This window comes from Saccopteryx bilineata, chromosome 1, assembly GCF_036850765.1.
Source record: "Saccopteryx bilineata isolate mSacBil1 chromosome 1, mSacBil1_pri_phased_curated, whole genome shotgun sequence".
In the NCBI taxonomy this organism is placed as follows: Eukaryota; Metazoa; Chordata; class Mammalia; order Chiroptera; family Emballonuridae; genus Saccopteryx; species Saccopteryx bilineata.
In genome coordinates this window covers 179,424,563-179,434,572 of record NC_089490.1, presented here as the reverse complement: position 1 = coordinate 179,434,572, position 10,010 = coordinate 179,424,563, and the positions used below count along the sequence as shown (strand labels likewise).

Sequence of the window (10,010 nt, the reverse complement as noted above, 5' to 3'; positions counted from 1 at the left end):
GATAAAAATCAGATCAGTGATTGCTTGAGAGGCACAGTATTGACTGAGAAAAAACACAAGAGAACTCTCTGGGATGGTGAAAATGTTCCGTGTGGGTGTCAGGAGGACCTATATTACTTGAACTCATTGACTGATAGTCTTGAGATCCGAGCAGTTTATTGTATGTAAATTATACCTAAAAAGGAAGTACATTTTTAAAAGCTCACTAAAAATCATACTTGATCTTATTTATCAGTCAATTTTGAAAATATATGTGTGGCTATTAACTACCCATGAAATGACAACATTAAAATAAAGGGGTCAAAATAGGATTTTATAAGTTTGAATTCAAGTTACTTAGAATATATTTCACTCAAGTCAAACATACATAAACTGAGATACTGATATAAACTAAATTCACTAGAATGTCTAGAGAATTAACTAACTGAAGATCTCTAAGATAAATAAAGGCAAGTTTTTCTTCAGATGAAGGAAACTTCATATGGACATGTAAAATGAAAAGTCATCATCACTTTCCACAATTGTAACCTTAATATATGCTTCACTTTATTGTTCAAGCAGGAAGACTATGTAAGATATATGCAAAAGTAGGGAGAGGTGTTTGCTATTTTGCATCTGATTCTGGGTGTTCCAAGAATGTTCTTGGAGGTTAATTTACGTAAATACCATAGTGTCTTGATTATTATAAATAGGAGACCAATTTATTGAGTTAGCTGGGAGAAGGGGTAAAAAGTGCTTCACTGAGCAGGCAGTGAATTTGCATCAACTGGCCATAAGAACATCTGGCCAATTACCATTTCATATAGAACTAAAAGACAGTACTGTCCCCAGTAGCAATAATGCTTATCAGGACACAGAAGAATGTAGAGAAAATCGAGAATGTGACAGAAAGCAGGAAGATAAAGAGAATCAGGTATGATGTAAACCATGCTGAACATCAATGTCTTGCCCATTTCCTTATGAATTATATTCAGATAAAGCAGAAATTTCTAAAGCTAACTGTAGAAATTAGACAATTCAATATTTAGAAGATAGTTTCAGCTACAATAATCTTGAAAATCACAGTAGTTTCTAAAGATCAAATATAGTTTGCAAGGTATAAAGAAAGGGATGTTTAGGTGGGAGGCCTGACAGTCTATTTATACAGGTGACATCAATACATTCTGTCATGACTGTCACTAGATGTGACAGGGGGTTATTTTTCTTACAAACATAGGTACAGAAGCAGCAGTTATTACTTTATTTTGGCAACCAATATATCTGGGAATCCCTTGCTTTCTTTCATGATTGCAATATGACTGCTGCAGCTCCCACCATTATGTCTATGTTCAAGGCAGGAAAATATAAAAAATGCTCATTGGATCTGATTCTTTTCGTCAGAAATGTCAAAGCATACCTGAACTTCTTTCAGACAACCACTCAAGTCTCACTGGCTCTGCCAGTGTGTCCTTCAGTCACAGGAAAGGTGGAAAGTCAGTTTGTAGCTTGGTCACCTTATTGCTCCAGGCATAACTATGGTTTTATTATCAAAGAAGAATTGGAGAATGACTATTGCTTAGGTAAGTGACAATGTTGTAACTTCAGCTAATAGTTTCTTTGTTTACTCTGTATAATAGCAATGAAGACTACATTAGCTTCTTTTTTAATTTGTCTTACCAGGAGTTTCTAATTAAGCAACTCTCCCGTATGACTCATAAATAAAACATATACTTCCACCCAGTCAAAAACATCTGAAGCTACCTTCATATATTATATCTATGACAGATTTCACTTGCTGTCATGACTCATGGATGACAATAATTATCATTTATTTGAAGGTTGACATTTTCTTTCTTTTTTGATGTGAGGGTAGTTTAAGCTAAGACGTTCAGCCAGTAACGAAAATTCTGGTGTACTATATATGAATCCCTAGTGTTTACATCTTCTATTTTTCTTGCAAATGTTTTCTTCAACATAAAGTGTGTGGATATATTTATTTAATACATTCTCTGTGATTACATGTTAATATACAGTAAATCACAATTATTTAAAACATGTAACACACATACACATGCATACAGAGGAATATTCTCTCTCATGATTAGATGGAAAGGCCTGAGTTCAAGAACACAGTTCAGTAGTTCAGCAGTAGTGCTAACCTCAGGATCAGGTTTGCAGAGAAGGCGTGCTTTTCAGCTTCCAGCTGTCTGTCATCGGGCACTTACCACCCAAAGTCAAATCTTCTTCCATCTATTCTTAGTTACCACCACAGTGCCTATAATATAGTATATTCACAATAATTATGTGTGAATAGAATGTTGTTTTTGAGAAAATGTTAAATAATAAAATAAATCACAAAAGCATTTATAGAGTGTTTATGCCAAGATTTTTCTAAGTACTTCAAATATATGAATTTATTTAATGGCCTCAGATCCCTAACAGTGGTTCAATCATCCCCATTTTATAGACAAATAAAATGAACAACAGGCCCTGGCATCGGCCCAGCATGTGGATGTCCTGGGGTTCGATTCCCAGCCAGGGCACACAGGAGAAGCACCCATCTGCTTCTCTACCCTCCCCCTCTCCTTTCTTCCTATCTCTCTCTTCCCCTCCCGCAGCCAAAGCACCATTGGAGCAAAGTTGGCCTGGGCACTGAGCCCAGGCCTCCACCTCAGGGCTCGAATGGCTCCAGTTGCAACAGAACAAGGTCCCAAATGGGCAGAGCATCACCCCCTAGTGGGCCCACTGGGTGGATCTGGGTCAGGCACATGCGGGAGTCTGTCTCTGTGGCTCCCTGCTTCTCACTTCAGAAAAATACAAAAAACAACAACAACAAAGAGTTCCTGTGCCCATTTCATTTTCATCTATATATTTTCAAAATGCAATGTTATATAATCAAATGTAAAAGATTACTTTTATTGGTAATTATTTTTATATCATATACCCTCAGTAGCAGATGGCTAAAAATTGTTTAAAAAATATAGTAGTGTACATTTGTGTATTGCACTTAGAATGCCAGTGCCATCTTGTGGTTAAACTCCAGTATTTTTTTATTCATTTCAATTCATCACAGGTTAAAAATTAGAAAAGATATTGAATAGATGGATTGTTGCTGATTATCTCTCATATACTTATAATTCTATACTTCTACTTTAAGACCAACTTTTACCTTTTATATGCTCACATTGTCTTAGTAGCCTAATAAAAAGCCTTTAAGAATCAAGACAAATACTGAATTTCAAGTTTAGAATTCTGTATGTTTACACCTGAATGTTAATATTTTACATAATCAAAAGAAAACAAATTAAATCATACCAGAACTGATACACTGGTTTTAAAAATTGAGTCCAATACAGCCAAGAAAAATTTGCCTTGTAAAAAGCATAATAAAAGTGATTGTGATGTGAACCAAAGTTTAGTTCTGAGGACCCTACTTACTAACTTACTGTTGGTCCTATAGGGTAATTTAAATATGAACTTGGTGTGACCATATAAAGGAAGGAAATCTTACCTTTTGCAACAGCATGGTTGGACCTGGAGATGATTACGCTAAGGGAAATAAGCCAGATTTCACTCCTCTGTGGACTCTAATGAACAAAATAAACTAACAAGCAAAATAGAGACAGACAACTCAGAGAGCAGGCTGACAGCTGTCAGGGTGGGAGGTTGCTTGGTACAGGCGGTGGAGGGATAGAGCAAAAGAAAAGTTCAAATAAAAAAACCATGGGCATGGACAACAGTGTGATCACTGGGCGGGGAGGTGGAGGAGTGTGTGCGGGGTACGTGGAGATGGATGAAAACTTGACTTAGGGGAGTAAACACAGATTGTGGTGAAAAGAGATGTCTGATGGAGTTGGGAACCTGAAACCCGTATGATTATGTTCACTAGCGTCACTCTAATAAATTCAATTTAAAAAAAAGATGAACTTGGTTTACAACTGACAAGTATCCTTTTACTGAAAACCTACAGTTAATTTATATTTTCATATTCATAAATATCAAGGACTATCATACAACCTCTTGAAAATTAAGAGTGACTTTTTACTTGATAATAAGTTAAATCTAAAACTTGTGAATTCATAGCATAAGTGATTTGTTTTTGGAGGAATGGGCTAACTATAACTAAGAAAACAAAAAGAAATGTGGTTTACGTTTCCATATTCGCACATACTAATATTGCCACTGTCAATCATCTGAGTATTCAGGACTCCTTGTCTGGCTGAGCAAGCTGTACTTGCTTTTATTAGCTTATCCTAAAATACAATAATTAAAGTCAATTTCCACCCAAAAATAGAAGCCTCATACTTAGAGTTAATTATTTAAACAAACAGTGCTTGGTTAATAATTGCTTTCACACTCAGGTTTTATTCATCTAACAATATTCACTGAAAGTCAACCTTATTCCAGGCACTGAAGACCTCAGACTCAATGCAGAAAGAACATAGCAGATAAGATTCCTCTTCTCATGGAGTTTACAGTTAAATTGGAGGAAACAGACAATATCAAATAAAATAAATGAGGAGACTCAGACAAGATTTATTATAAACTGGCATTTTGAAAGAAACTGGTACGTTTGAAGGGTTTTTTTTGTTTGTTTCTGAAGATTGCATTAATGGATGTAATCAATACTGCAAATTTAGAGTCTGATTTCAAAACTGTTGTGACTAGAGAAAACTTAACTGTTATTATGTTACAGTAGGGAAAAACCATAAAACATTTATATGGCCTGACCTGTGGTGGCGCAGTGGATAAAGCGTCAACCTGGAAACACTGAGGTTGCCGGTTCAAAACCCTGGCTTGCCTGGTCAAGGCACATATGGGAGTTGATGCTTCCTGCTCCTCCCCCTTCTCTCTCTCTCTCTCTCTCTCTCTCTCTCTCTCTGTCCCCCTTCCTCTCTAAAATGAATAAATAAAAAAATTTAAAAAAAGAATAGTTAAAAAACATTTATATGAAAAAACAATTTAAAGTTGCGATTCAATTTTTAAAAACTGATTTAACTTTTAAGTTAGTAAGAAGTTATCATTGAGGCTGGTTTGGTAATCTTAAATATACAGAAGAGTTTGTAATACTAGAGCCCAAACACTACCATCTGCAAAATTTTGAAAGGAACATAAGCCTTACTCCAGCTTTAATAGAGTAAATATATATATATATAAAATTCTTCCTAAAATCAGTTCAAATTCCACGTTCCTTATACAGTGTTTACTTGTAAAATCACTTGAAATACTTCACCCGTAAAGTAATTCTTTTTTTTTTTTTTTTTTTTTTTTTTTTTAGAGAGGAGACAGAGAGGGAGAGAGAGGAGAGAGAGACAGAGAGAGAGACAGAGAGAGAGAGAAGGGGGGAGGAGCTGGAAGCATCAACTTCCATATGTGCCTTGACCAGGCAAGCCCAGGGTTTCGAACCGGCGACCTCAGCATTTCCAGGTCGACACTTTATCCACTGCGCCACCACAGGTCAGAACTTAAAGTAATTCTTTTGATGACTTTTGGACTCTTTTTACATGTTAAAGTTGTACTAAAAACTTCACCAGACATAATGTTTGGGCTTTTATTCTTTACTCGTTGCTTTTGTAAAATGGCTAATAAATGATAGGAATAATTCAACCTCTGATAGTGGCTGAAATATATTTTTTTTAAAATCAGACTTTTCGCATGCTTAAAAATTCTAATACTACACTTGGTGGTCACCAAAGCCAAACAAAAACAAGAAAAGCACCATATGAACATTGTGCTACGTCTACACTTAACAATGTAAAGTTCTTGTAAAGATATATCAAATTCTCATAACAAGCTTGTTTTTCAAAATATTAAAATTAAAGTTGTCCTAAGATAATTTTGCACCATTTTAAGAATGAGCAAATAAATGACTGCAATAGATTAATCAGATAAAACGTTGCCAGTTAAACTACAAACTTTCTCACCTGTCCTGTATACAAAAATTGTAACTGCCAACAAAACAGTCATACTTGTTTAAAAGGCTGCCAGGGGGATTAGCCATTTTCCCTATTACAAAAGTGTTAACAGCGGTAGATAAAACGAAGCTCCGCGATCACTGTACAAAGTGGCCCGTGAGCGTTTCTCGTACTTAGAACAGAGGACGGGCCTCCGGCACACGGCCGCCCGCCGCAGCGCGCGGGGACCGCTCCGGGCCCGGCCAGGTGGCGCGCAGGTCCCCGGCCGCCTCCACCGCGCAGCCAGCCGAGCGCCGCGCACTCGCCAGGCGGGCGCACACTCGAGCGCCGTCTCCGTCCCGTTCCCCCGCGACTGCCCACCCCCACCAAGGCCCACGTTCTGTACTCACCCACTCCTGCGGAGACTCCCCGCCACCCTGAGCCCGAAGAGGCAGGACTCCGGCAGGAGCCCCTTCCCGAAGCCTGGGACTGGCGACTCCAGGAGACCCGGAACCGGACTGAGCAGGGAGCGGGGCGAGGGAAACGCAAGAGGTAGGCAGTTGCTAGGAAACAGCATCTCCGGGAATCAAGGACCTCCCAGCCCTCTGGGTCTTGGGAGAAGAGGGGTGCACCCTCCGCCGCCGGTGCTTCAATTATTGGACAGGACTGGTCCAGCTCCCACTCGCACGCCCAGAGCCCTGAGCTTGCCAGTGGAGCGAGGGACTTCCTCCGCGCCTGCTGCGTGAACCAAAACACGTTCATCGTTTTGCCAGTTAGGATATGACTCGGATTGACAGAATAGTGTATGGACAAATGGGGGAGAATAGCACGATAGTGACTTTTGCAGACTCAGGGGTCTAACTGCCCGTTTGAATCTTGGCACGCCCTCCCTATACCTGTTGTGATGTTGTGAAAGTTAATGCTTCTGTGTCACAGTTTCCTCTTCTGAAGAAAAGGGAGATATAGCCACATTAACGTGTTGCTGGGTGTATTAAATGAAATAATGCCGGTGGAATACTTGAAAGAGTGCCTGGAATTGAATTCAGGCAACATCAGATACGGTTTTTATGCAACTCAGCCACAAAGGACCTGGACAGAAGTTATCCCTTGTCGACATGGCTGAAAACCCATCCAACTGTTTTGTTTTGTTTTTAATGTAAATTTCCCCTCGCAGTATACCCAATGAATAATCTGTGAAAAATCAAACCAGTCAACAAGATGATCTAATACAGTTGTATGCTGCTAAGTAACCAAGCTCATCACTTAATCAGCGTTGGTAACTCTTAAACAAAAGACAAACATTTTTGGGTCTCTGCATGAGGGAAGATTTTCCATTCACTAATTACTGTTAACTTTCTGATACATATAAGTTATTAATCAATATATATGATTCCAGCATACCACCTGTGCCCATAGAAGACATGTGTATTTTCATGTGTATTTTCCTTACACATGAAGTATTAATTTGCTCATATTGAAATGCTTAGATGCATTCAAAAACCTCTGCTCTGTTTATTTTTTAATCCATTTGCCTAATATAGTTTCCCTTTAGATAAGATATAAGAAAATTAAATTTAAAAAACAAATGAGGCCCAACCTGTGGTGGCGCAGTGGATATAGCATCAACCTGGAGGGCTGAGGTCGCTGGTTGGAGATCCTCAGCTTGATCTTGCCTGTTCCTCCCCCCTTCTCTCTTTCTCTCTAAAATGAATAAATAAAATCTTAATACACACACACACACACACACACACACACACGAAAGCCTTTAAGAAAAGATTCTATCTTTTGTAGAGAACCTACTAGATTTTTATTTCCAACTTCAAAATAATTAGTAAATGTCAATCTATGCCAGGGGTCCCCAAACTTTTTACACAGGGGGCCAGTTCACTGTCCCTCAGACCGTTGGAGGGCCGGACTGTAAAAAAAAATTATGAACAAATCCCTATGCACACTGCACATATCTTATTTTAAAGTAAAAAAACAAAACGGGAACAAATACAATATTTAAAATAAAGAACAAGTAAATTTAAATCAACAAACTGACCAGTATTTCAATGGGAACTATGTTCCTCTTTGACTACCAATGAAAGAGGTGCCCCTTCCGGAAGTGCGGCGAGGGCCAGATAAACGGCCTCAGAGGGCTGCATGCGTCCCGCGGGCCGTAGTTTGGGGACCCCTGATCTATGCCATATGAAGCTGTAGTAAACAAAGATGGTTATCCTAAATTGGTTAATTTCTCCTCAAGACCTAAAGGACAATGTCTTTCCACTAATCTCTTAAGAATCAATTATTTCTTAATAACATCATCTAATACCTGAATTGACAGTATTTTATCTAATGCATAATTTTCAATAGATATACAACTGTTAAATGAACTTATGAAAAAAAATAGCATTTTAAACTAAAAACTAATTGAAAGTACTTTTAAAACATCTGAAAAGAAGCTCACAGATACTTTGTAAAACAAAAACAACACAATTTCAGTAGCTTATGTAACATTTTTTCTATATTTTATTTTTAATTTTTAAAATATATATTAACTCTCAAAAGTATTTGCCTAGCAAACGTTTTTTGAGTTTAATACTGTTTTCATTTCTGAACCGTGTCTTCACTCATTAACTCATTTATTTATTCAGTCATTCATCATTCAGTAATTATACCCATATCAATATTCTAGGTCAGATTTTGGAAGTTCAAAGATAAGCCAGACTAGGTCCCTGACTAGGGTTCTTACAAACTCGAGCTACCTGGAAGTCTGGGTAAACACATAATGACTATACATTGCGATAATTTCTCTGTAAGAGTAAAAGTGAGAAGCTCTTGAGAGAGAGCAAATGATTCTCCCTGGAGTCTCTAGAAAGCTTTCACAAAGTGAGTTTGAGTTGGTTAATAAGTATAGGATGTAAGGAAGGATCTGAAGAACATGTTACGCAAGAAAATGGTCTACGAATATGGTCCACTGTGTGTGTAAGTAGTTGAGCAGAGAGATAGTAATGGTGCTAGGGATGTGCTACCTGGTAGGCAAAGAGGGGAGTGAGAAGATTCATTTCCAGATAAAGAAGTAACTGAGAAGTGATTCTGAAAGTTCTCTGCCCACACCTCAGCAAGCAAATTGTTCATGCCCTGTGACTGGCAACACAAGTGATAGAGAAAAGATCCCATACTCACATGCCTGGTAAAACAACAAAGCACCTGTTCAGCTTTTTAAAAGGTGTCCCTGGATAACCACTATACTTACAATTAAACATTGAATGCTGTGTCAGAGGTATTAGAATACCAATATGTAAAGCCAGTAGCCGTGGCCACCATCACATCCACCTGGCCTGTGCAGGTTCGCATTTGATTCGGACAGATGGTAATAAAACAATGGAGCCAGGAACTGGTGGGCCATTACCTTTTTAATCCTAGCTTGCACCCGGTGGGTGAGAAATACACATAGTGGGAAAACGCTTCCCTTTCCATTCAGGGCTCCCAAAGCCACCGACTCTTCTGAGTTTCCTAGAATCAAAGGTTCCTACCTCACCAGCCTTATTCACCTCTGTTCCCCAGCTCCTGCTCTCTGCACAAACTCTGCACAAACTGGCTTCTCCTTCAGCACTCTGCCATTTTGACTGCCTCTCCTTTCCTTCCTGTGGCCTTTCTTTGCTCTCCTCTTATGCTAATCTCAGGAACCAAGAGAGAGCAAGCTCCCAGTCTGCCCCATTTTATAGTGTAGAAATCAAAACCTTTAATCCAATATATAAACAAAGAAGTCTCTGATACAAAGTCACTTATCTGAGGCCTAATGGGATTCCTCATAAGAGTGCACCATCCCCTATCATGCAACAGTCAAGGGTGTAGGGAAAAGCTTAGTCTTAAAACTAAGCCTTAAGCTATAAGGACTCTGCCTGCTTACAGCCTGTCCCCCACACCCAATGCAAACTATAAGCGAGCAAACATATATATCATATTTACAAACTTATTTGACCAACACAATACCAGTGTTGACTTGTGAAATCAGGACAGCAGGAGACTTATAGAAAAGAAATATCAGTATCCCAAGAAAAGACAACCATGACCAACTACACAGGTTAAAAGTGTGAGTGAGGGAAATTGGCTATTGTTAGTCAAATAAACCAGTACTATATTTTTTATCAT

At 38.5% G+C, this 10,010-nt stretch overlaps 1 long non-coding RNA gene across 1 annotated transcript; it reads right to left on the bottom strand.

The window, feature by feature from the left end:
* Window positions 1-2,144: 2,144 nt before the first annotated feature.
* On the bottom strand, window positions 2,145-6,341 carry LOC136320257 (uncharacterized). Its single transcript, XR_010728285.1, has 3 exons — window positions 6,284-6,341; window positions 3,491-3,528; window positions 2,145-2,254 (listed from the first exon to the last, which is right to left on the bottom strand). It is a non-coding gene; the product is annotated as an uncharacterized lncRNA (long non-coding RNA).
* Window positions 6,342-10,010: the final 3,669 nt, after the last annotated feature.